Below are 11,237 nucleotides of genomic sequence, written 5' to 3' on the forward strand. Positions count from 1 at the left end.
CTCTGGATCCTCTCCACCTCCTCCCCATCAAGAAGAAACCTAGGTGACCAAATCTGAGCACAGTAGTCTAGATGGGGTCTTATCAAGGCTCGATAGAGAGGAACAATAACCTGCTTGTCAACGTATTCTTCAGCAACCAAGTGATTTGATGAGCTATTTTGGTCACTTTTGCAATGTGTCCCCTAAATTTCAATTCCTTATCCACCAACACTCCTAAATCTCGTGCCTCATCAATTTCCTGGAGCAGGGTTCCACCAATGCAGTAAACTGCCGCCAATCTTTTCATCCCAAAATGCATAACCTTACATTTTGCCACATTAAACTGACATCCATTCTCCTTGGCCCAGACCTCCAATCTATCCAAATCATCCTGCAAAATTTTGACGTCATCTGCATTCACTATTGCCCTACCCAACTTCGCATCATCTGCAAACAAATGAACTGTTCCTCTCAGATCATTTCCTATATCATTTATGAACAAATTAAACAGCAGTGGTCCAAGAACAGATCCTTGTGGCACACAACTAGTCACAGGCCGTCTTGTGGACTCTACTCCCGAGTAAACCACTCTCTGATATCTCTCCGTCAACCACCCTCCTATCCATCTCACCAACCCTATGTCCATTCCCATATGCTGCAATTTACTGATTAGAATTCCATGTGGAATCCTGTCAAAGGCCTTGGCAAGGTCCAGTAGAATCACCGTAAACCCATTACCCTTATCCAGTTCAGTAAACCCATTACCCTTATCCAGTTCAGCCGTCACTGTGTTATAATACGTGAGCAAGTTACTGAGGCATGACCTACCCTTTGCAAAACCATGCTGTCCCCGATACAGTATCCCATTTTCTTCTATCCAATCTTGTATTTTCCTCTTGACTATTTTCTCTAAGACCTTGACAATGATTCCTGATATGCTAATCGGTCAGTAATTTACAACAGCAGTCTTGGAACCACCTTTATGCAGTGGAACTATTTTCCCCTCTTTCCACCCGCTCGGGACTAACCCAGACCCGAGACTCAAATTAAACAAAATGGTCAAGGGTACTGACAATTCTTTAGCTGCTTCTCGTACAACACGAGCTGGTATACCATCCAATCCCAAATTAACATTCTCTTAAAAATAGTACAGTAGTTTTGTTTTGTTTCCTAAAATATCACATTTGTGGCTTGGTATAAAGAAGTGCAATAACAAAATCTATATCTCAGAAGATAGATTAACTAGTAATGTTAAATTTAAGTACAAGAGAAATAACAAACATCTAATGTCAGTGGATTCGTCCAAGGCTAAAGAAAAGAAAGAACAAGCATGCACATGGTCTTTCAATTGCTCAGTAACATCATGGGGAAAGTTCTTCAATGCGTTTTGTAATTGTTTGCTTGGACAGAGCAATTTGGTTTACTTTTCTTTCAACATTCTTATCACCAAGACATTTTGCAAAATTTTCGAGACGGCTTAACTTCCTCTCCCTCAGAGAAAGGCTTGTGTTCTTTAGCCAACACAAAGGCAATTTCATAAGATCCCTCCAGTATTGCCACACTTTCACAACTTCGTTTCACAAATATATTTTCTCTTTTTTATTTCTTTTTCTTAACCACATTCTTTCTGCAACTCCGACCCAGGAACTAACTTAAGTTTTTCTTCTAATTCAGCTTGGTGTTTTCTATAGTGTGTTAAGATCATGTCTTCTATTATCTGAGAGTGCTTTCACAAACAATGCACAACGGTTTTCCTGAAGGAAAAGCAATAAGAACTCATTTTCCCACAGTTAAACTGGCGCTTGCTATCACCTTCTGCTTTTCTTCTGCTCATTTTCTTTTGCAAAGTAATGGGTAACTGACAGTAAAAAAAAAAATTATTTCAAAAAGTAATGCTTATTATTAAATAATTTAAATTATTTTATTGTTTTAAACATTATGAACATTCAAAAACAGTTCTACAAGTTTTGGATAAGATTCCTGTTTTCATGAATGCCTAATACAGTCCTATAAGTTTAAAAATCATGCATCTATTTTTTTTCATAGTTTGTCTCTCTCTCGTAATATATTATGTCCAATGAAATAAGAGATCGCTTCCTGCCATAAAACAGTCGATCAGCTGGCCATTTCGCACACAACCCAAACATCCTCATTACGAAAGCTTTGCTGATGATCAGTTAAATTTTAGAAATAAACCTATATGTAAATAAAAAGGAAAGATTGTATAAAAAAAAAACAAATACACAGAATAATTGCAAGTTTCAGTAATCAGCAAATTAGGAGAGAGGGCAAGAACTTGACATGTGTGTTCAAAATGAAAAAATTTATTTTTAAATTTACAGAACTATATTAAGCCTTCATGAAAACAGAAATCTTATCTTAAAGAACTGTTAATAAAAAAGTTCAAAAACACAGAATTGTTCACTCACATTGAATCAGAAGTTCAAACGTTATGACACTAGAGTCAGCTGTAAACTGATAGAGTAACTGGTGACTCATATCAGCATTTGCCGGTGCCTGTTGCTTCAAGATCAAACAAGTATAAGTGCGCACTCTAGAATTCAGTGGTAGGTTAATTGTGTTTATATAAATCATATACAAATTTTTTTAAAAAATTTTTTATACAAATTTTTTTTTTTTAAATTTTTCTGTGGTTCAGCGTGCCACTTTTGGTGCATGCACCATAGGTTGGCCATCCCTGGCATAGGGGCTAGAGAAATTTACTGGAAAAGACAATGCAATGAGTCAAACCAGATCTTGGTAGAAATGCTGAGAATGACAGTTCAGCTAGGCATGTACTGTGTGTGTGTGTATATATATATATATATATAGTGATTATGAATCTGAAGGAGTGGACTATGCTTTGGGTTTGAACTTTCAGTATCTACATGGAAAGTTTCCCAACTGAGCCAAGACTGCACTTTTATTTTAAAAAAAAAAATGTATAGATAAGGTAAGTTTTGGTTGCTAATGCCAAGAGTATTAAGAACAAAGTAGTTGAATTTAATTTGTTTTGGTGGGTACATTATGGCCAAAAATTGTTGGCATTGGTAAAACTTGGCTGTTAGTTATAACTGGAAATGAGTAAAAGGTATAGTATTCTTAGAAATAACGAGTGCTAGTACTTTCCTTGCTCTCCTGATGATAATGGCTTGTGTAGCAATGAGTTTGAGACTGGTGTGAAGCAGAGACTAGCAATCCCCATATATTTCATCTTGTTATAGAACTGGCAGTTTAGCTGGTAATGAAGAAATGCATTACCAAATTAGACTTCCTGGAGGTATAATGACTCACTAAACATATAGCTTATATTTCATCTTGTTATAGAACTGGCAGTTTAGCTGGTAATGAAGAAATGCATTACCAAATTAGACTTCCTGGAGGTATGACTCACTAAACATTATAGCTTAAGTGAGGCCATACATCACTTAAGCTACATTGCTTTCTGTTACATTCATTCACACTAGATGCACTCACAACTTCAGCAGGCAAACTGTTTCACAAGTTATCTAGCTCTTAGATTTAATTTCCACAGATGCCCCTAGTCCTCTTTCCACTATATATAAAAATGAAAAAAAAAACCCTACTGCCTATATCCCATAATGCCCTCTCATAAGGTTCTAGAGCTCAATCATATCTCTTTCTTCTCTACCAGTGTATGCAGCTCACCTCTCTATCCTCTTAATCCATAATACTGATATCAGCTTTGAAACCCAGGAGACTATCTGGACTGCTATTTGCAGTCATATCAAGGTTGTGTAAAGAGGCAAAATTATGTCAATGTTCATTTCAACATTGCAATTATCTTATTAATTGTATTTGCAAATTTTGTGACTTTTTTGAACTTCAGCTTTCTATCCACCATAACTCCAAGATCTCTAGCCTTGTCAGTTACTCCAAGCATGATCCTGTCGATATATGCTGTAGGATATTAGACCCAAGTGTATATATAACTTTCTGCTTACCAACATTGAATTGACAGCCATTTCCTCCCACTTCCAGCCTATTCAAATCCTGTAAATATTGTATGTCAGTAGCATCTCTAATTTTCTCTGCTTATCTTTGCATAATCAGCAAACAGATGCCCTGTCAATCCCTTTCCAGTATCAATGTGCATATGTATTTATTTAAATATATAACTCTCACTCCTGATTTTACTTTATGAAAAAACTAAATTAGTCTTTCATATACCTTGCACATGAAAAATTTTAAACATTCACATCAGGGTGATAGTAACTCACTCTCTCACAGTAAACATACACTCTCCAACAATAACCATACTGCAAGAAGACAAAAAACAAGTTTTATTGTATCACTGAATAAGGTATAGACATTTGCAGTCTGTGTAATATTTCTCAATAAACAGTACAGTTAGTACCATTTTTATCCCAGTTGTCTCTAATGAATCTCATTTCTCCTCCAACAAACTATGCTCTACAGACTTGAGCAAAACCACATGTTGCACTGGCAAACATAGTACCTAACTAAAAAAAAAAATATTAAATTTTTCAATTACATGAAATAAGTGTTTGATTGTATCTGAAATTTTCAATGTCATTAAGACAGATCACAAAGGCTAACTTCAAATAAAATTCAACCAAAGGGCTGAAACGTTGCAAGTTAGTCTGCTTCCACATTGTGCAGGCAGAATAACTTGGATATTATGGAATTCGGTTGAGAACTTCCACATCTTATGAATCTCATGTTTAATGAGATCACACATCCAATTCACTATTTGTTCTTCAAACTCTAGGGATACATTCAGATATTGCATCACTTAAGCATCTTTTTTAAAGCTTCCCATTATTTGTTTAGTACTTTTTGTATATATGTTGGATAAGTGGGTGGCTGACAGAAAGTGATAAGTATCAAAGTGGTAGATGGAGAACGTGCATCTGCTAAACTTAAGTTGACCAGTGGCATGCCCTTGGACCATTGTTTATTAATGTTGGGTAGGATCTGACAGGAAATATTCAACTTTGATAGAGCAACTGAGTTGCTAATGATATACAGTACTTACCAAATGATTTGAATAGGCTGAACTGTGAACAAATAAATGTTAGTATAAATTAAGCGCTTTGTAAAATCCAATGATTATGTTGGTGTGAGCAGAAAAGCTTGTCTTGGTAGTTCATTTAATGGTTTTAGTTCACAATAAATACAGTAATAAACAATAGTTGATAGTGATGTTTTCTCCCTTGTGCAGGACACCAGAGTGTACAGAGGATTTGAAATTGGAAGTGATCACTATTTAGTCTTGAGCAGGATAAAATTGAATTTCATATTGAAAAGAATAACATGTAAGAAAGTTTTAAAGCGAATAAAAGTTGAGCAGCTCTCAGATGTGAGCTGTAGACTAAAATACACAAAGATTATTGAAGAAAAAATGAAAGAGTTTGAGAACAGGAATCAAACCTTGGAGATTCAGTGGCAAACTGAAGAAAACATTGATTCTGCCAGAGAGGCATGTAGTGAGGTTGTCTAAGGATAAAAAAAAATCAGAACTCCCTGGTGGACACAGGAAGTTAAAGAGGCAGTGAAGGAAAAGAAGAAAGCATACCAAAAGTTCCTGTCAAATAAGTCAGCTTGTGCTCTTAGAGAATATAGAGACAAATGCAAGAATGCTAAACACTGTAAAACTAGCTAAACAAAAGTCATGGGAGGACTTTGGCAAGAATATAGAAAATAAATATCAAGAAGGTGGCAAAATATTCTGGAGGTTGTTGAAGCTTAAGAATGGAGGAGAGTGCTATATAAAAGGAATTAGAGATGATAAAGGTGACATGAAAACGGGAGAAAAAGATATCCTTGAAGTATGGAGTAATTACTTTGAAAAACTGCTAAATGAAGCAAGCAGTGATGACAGCACAGTGGTAAAAAACATTGACCAGGCATGCAGTGAGGAATACATATCCATACTTGAATTAGAAAAAGCCATCAAAGGCTTGAAATGTGGAAAGGCAGCAGGAGTAGATGATATTCGACCAGAAATGCTGAAGTATGGTGGTATAAGAGTCTTACAGTGGCTGCACTGCATAGTTCAGAAAGCCTGGACAGAGGGACGAATTCCCGATGATTGGAGTAGAGTTCTCATAGTACCCATATATAAAAAGGGTAATAAAACTGCATGTGAGAATTAGAGGTATTTCCCTACTGAGTGTTCCTGGCCAGATCTATGCAAGTATACTTGAGAAACGGTTGAGAAGAATTGTGGAAGAAAAGCTTGGTGAAGAACAAGCTGGATTCAGGCCAAATAGAGGCTGTCAGGATCAGATCTTCACTTTACAAATAGTCGAGAAAGCATGGGAATATAACAAAGATCTGTATTTAAGTTTTGTCGATCTGGAAAAGGCATATGACAGGGTGCCAAGAGAGAAGCTATTCAATACGCTGCAGTTATATGGTGTCAATGGGGCATTATATCAAGCAATACTTAGTCTTTATTTGAGTTGTAAGTCAGCAGTTAGAATTGAAGTACAGGAAGATGGTTTAATGTTAAATCTGGTGTGAGACAAGGATGTACATTATCCCCTCTGTTATTCATTATCTATATGGATCACATTATGAAGGAAAGTGGTATTAAACATGATATCAAAATTGGAGATGTTAATGTCAGCTCTTTGCTTTATGCAGATGTTATACTTCTAAATAAATCCGCTACAAGTCTGCAAGATTCTCTGACTAAATTGAATAGCTGTTGTAATAGATATGGTATGAAGGTCAGCAATAAAAAGACAATAGGCAGAATCATTGAAAATGTCAACTGTGTTGTGAATGGAGAACCTGTGGAACAAGTAAAACATTGCAGCTATTTAGGCACGATTTTTACTGAAGATGGTAAATTAAATATAGAAATAGACAACAGAATCAGCAAAGCTGGTATGGTGGGAAGTCAATTGAATAAATTCATATGGAATAAGAGAGAAATTAGTTGGAACACTAAATTAGCTGTATATACAAGACAGTGTTCAAACCAGTTTTAACTTATGGATCTGAGAGCTGGGTCAGAAGTAAAACACTTGACCAAAGACTAGAGACCACAGATATGAGAGTCCTGAGAAAGATTAGAGGCGTGAACAGATGGCATCAATGGCAGTATCATATTAGGAAAGAACTTGACATTGTCAGCATCCAGGAATGCGTTAGCAGAGCTAATCTCAGGTGGTATGGTCACTTAAACAGAATGGGAGAGGAACGATTAGCAAAACAAGTGTTCTCTGTCAGGTTGGCAGGAAAACGACCCAGAGGAAGACCAAGATATAGGTGGATTGATACGGTACAAAGTGCTTTAGACGATAGAAATATAAGATCTGATAATGTTGGAGTGTTGACAAGTAACAGACTGATTTGGAGGAAAATTGTAGATAGGAAATTAATAATGATGTAATTTTTTTCATGTAGTACTATCATATCCTGTACACCCCTTGAGGGTACATGGCAGGAATTTGATGATGATGATGATACAGTAATAAAATTATTTGTGGCATGGTCTGATAGTCCGAACTTGCCATTAGTAGACCATTTGATATATTTTCACAAAGGATCAAATGGAGAAAAAAAATTGCTACATCGAAGTCATGTCAGTTCTTGAAATCAGCTTTAAAACATTTTCAAAACCTTGCATATGGCTGTATCAATTTACAAAAAAAAATCTAGGAGAGCAAGATCAAATTAATATTTAATTCTTGATTCATAAACAGATGGCACTAATTAGGACTTTAGTTTCTTGAGTTGCCCATTACAAGTTCAAACGAGTCCCACTGTTGTTCCCATACTGTGACACTGTTTTTGGGCTCTGATGATGCTGGCTATAATATCACTAAGTTTATTCTTGTGAATTAACAGTTAAATATATTAGTGTGATTATGCTAGAAAAGCATAATTACTGCTACAGAATTACATTTAGCCAAAAAAGAAGAAAGAGAAATGAAAGAAACCATGGATGACGGACAATATTTTGAGGAAAATAACACAAAGAAGAAAGTTAATAGTAAAACAGGGGGGAAAAAAGTAATATAAAGACTTGAGTAGGAGATACAAAAGAGATAAAAAGGAAGAGTGATTAGATAAAATAGATATACAACAGCCAAGGCAGAAAGAAATTTATATATATAAAAGGTGTTTATAAAAACAATATAACAGGAGGGGGCATTGGGGGGGGGGGAAGAGCCCCTAGTGTGTAGACGCTGAGTTGTGAAGATACAAGTAGCCGACTTCACATCAATTGCCTTAATATCCCATAATGCAAAGCACACCTTTAGTATATGTACCATGTATGCATTATGGGAAGGGTCACTACTCAGACTGGTTTCAATCTTTGTGGTTTGTTAAAGTGCAGGGATACCTTTCCAAAAATTGAGCGATATAAACGATCACTCAGTTTGCAAGTGATCACGGGGGTTATCCCATGTTACCTGCAAGTAACACTTGCAGTTGATTTCCTGCACTTCCATCTCATTTGACCTGGGATGGCTGAATTTGTCAATTTGCCAAACATACAGGCCTGTAATATGGCATACTGTCACACCTTTCAAACTCCATCAATTCCCTTCTTTCAGCCATTTCTCATTTGATGTAAAGGAGAAAGAGGGCAGGTGACAGCACAGAACCCTGGGACACTCCAGCATTGGAGAAATGAATCCACATGACATGTAGTGAACAATCAGTGAGAAAGCTAGCAATCCAATCACAGTGAAGAAGAAAGGCCTGCTCAGACAAATGCCTTTTGAAATGTCAAGAGTGATAACATGGGTCTCTCCAAATCTCTAACAAAGGTGGGCAAGATTAGCTAAAAGGTCAGCTGTAGAACGAGAATGGTGGAATCCATATTGGTGATTGCTAATTAACTGTTAGGTCTCCAGGTAATCAAGAAGCTAGTTAACTTTCTTCATCACTTTTGAAAGTACAGGTTTGATGTGTAGACTCGCTTCCATGCTGTTGGGTAGATTCCAGAAGAATATAACATGTATATATAGGCAATACAGGATGGGTGTCAATTCTCAGGCACAAGTTTTGAGCACAACTCTAATACCATCTAGACCAGGAGCCTTATTAGTATCGAGATTAATCAGGGTTTTCCTCATGTCTTTTGGCAAAAGTTCAGAGGGGGCAGGCTGTGGTTGTACAGGAGACAATTTGCCTTGGTTGTCCAGGCAAGAGTTGGAGAGAAAAACTGATGCCAACCATCTTTTTCTTGGCTGAAGTTACCATGGTGTCATCAGGATGCAAGAGAGAAGGCAGCAGGGAGAGGCAGAAGTTATGCCCAACAGCCTTAGCAAAGGACCAGAAGGCAAATTTATCATATTTCATTCTGATGAAATCTAACATTGGAATTGTTGATAGCATTTCTGCACTTCGTTGGGACTGTTGTGCAAGCTGAAATTTTTAATTTAAGCCAATGAACATATTAGCTGAATTGGAAAGAATGATGAATGTAGCTGATCGAGAATCTTGGGAGAAATCTTCCAGAAAATAACAGTGAAAAACCGTACTACTTTAAAACTTTGAAAATTAGAATAAATTTCACTTCAAATCAAGACTTAAAATTAGTCTCTTTCATGAAAAAATTAGCTAATTACTGCATAATTAGATTTTCATTAACAGTTCTTAAAATATTGATTTTACTTAATTACATATATAAATTAAGAATAAAAAAATTAGTTTGGTAAGCATTTGCCAGCCTGGTTGGCTAGTGCATCCGCTCTCCAGCCTTTTGGCTGGAGAGCGGATGGGACTGGTTGTTTGTGACTGCCTGTGAAAATACTAGTGGGCATTAGTGTAGATCAGAACTTCTTAAACTTTTTCCATTCGCAACCCCATTTTGCCCGAGAATTTTTTTTTTTTTTTTTTTTTTAACGTGATCCCGGGTATATTAGGTATACAAATCAAACATTTACTGATAATAAATCAAAGAAATTTATTTTAAAACAATTCTTTGGTATACATAATTTTTCTATTTACATAAAGAATTACAATATAATAGTCTCAAATCTGAGCAGAGATGTTTGCGACAGTGTTCATTGGCATGATGGTATGCGCAGTGCAAAGTGCGCATGTTGTGTGTTCAGAACCAAGGCTGCAGTGAAGTAGCACAATGCAGCACAGGTGAGTGCTGCCAGAAACGCCTCAGCTTTTGAGTAAATATTTGGTCATTGCATATGTTCAGAAACCTGTTACTGTTGCAAATTTTTTGTGATCCCCACATTCAGTTACGCGACCCTATTTGGGGTAGCAACCTACAGTTTAAGAAGCTCTGGTGTAGATGATGGTAATTGTGGTTTGCTATAGTTGGATTGAGGTGGTGGAGACAGCTGTAGAGTAGGTTCCCTCCCTCACCAAGTCTTTGAACTCCTTGGAGGTGTCAAGTAATAAGCATATTTGCAAAATTATACACCGACTAAAAAAAGCAAAGCAAGATCTGAAGATCTAAGCACCACTTAGCCAATCAAAAACTAAACATTAATTATTGTAGCTTCATGTTAATCATTTTGTGATAACAACACTTAATCCATTAAGTGCTGTTATCACAGATAATGAAAGAACACTTTTTTTGCAGAATGCATTATGCACAATGTGGGATAGTTAAGGTGAGCTGTGATCATGGAGGATGCCAGTTGGAGTTCAGTTAGGAAAAGCGCAACAGGTTTTGATGTAAGTGGTGTACATCAATAATTGTATTGATGCATCGAACGTTAGTGAAATGAATGTGAAGCAAATTTTTTTTTTTTGCATATCTTTCATATTTAACATCCAGAATTAAAAACTGCTAATATATGAACAACTGTCTTTCGCATAAGTATTGATTCAGGAAACTTAGTTATAAAAATTTATGAGAAGAAACCATGACATGTAATGAGCAGCCAGAGAAAGCTGGCACCCTAGTTGCAAAGGGTAGAAGGAAGACCATAAAATAGCAATTTACTGAGTATGTCTATGTGTCAGACACAATGAAATGTCCTAAAAATTGAAAATTTTTCACCCGAGTTTCTCAATCTTTCCATGACTTTGGTGTACTGCTAAAGTGACTGCTTAACAACTCTGCTATTTTTGGATTTCCCTTTGCCTATAAGGCCAGCTGTTTTTCATAGTCTATGTAAGGATGGACTTCATAACTGCTACTCTCCAAGTCCAATTTTCAGTCCAGCCATTCAAATAATAATCTCAACTGTTACCTTTGTGAGTAGCTATCAAGCTTGGATTAGATTTAAAAGTCCTGATTTGTATATTTGGCAGCTGCATATGAAAATTTACAGCGTAGA

The sequence above is a fragment of the Typopeltis vanoorti genome, chromosome 3 (genome assembly GCF_054136105.1).
Source record: "Typopeltis vanoorti isolate ZY-2024b chromosome 3, IOZ_Tvanoo_1.0, whole genome shotgun sequence".
NCBI classification, from domain to species: domain Eukaryota; kingdom Metazoa; phylum Arthropoda; class Arachnida; order Uropygi; family Thelyphonidae; genus Typopeltis; species Typopeltis vanoorti.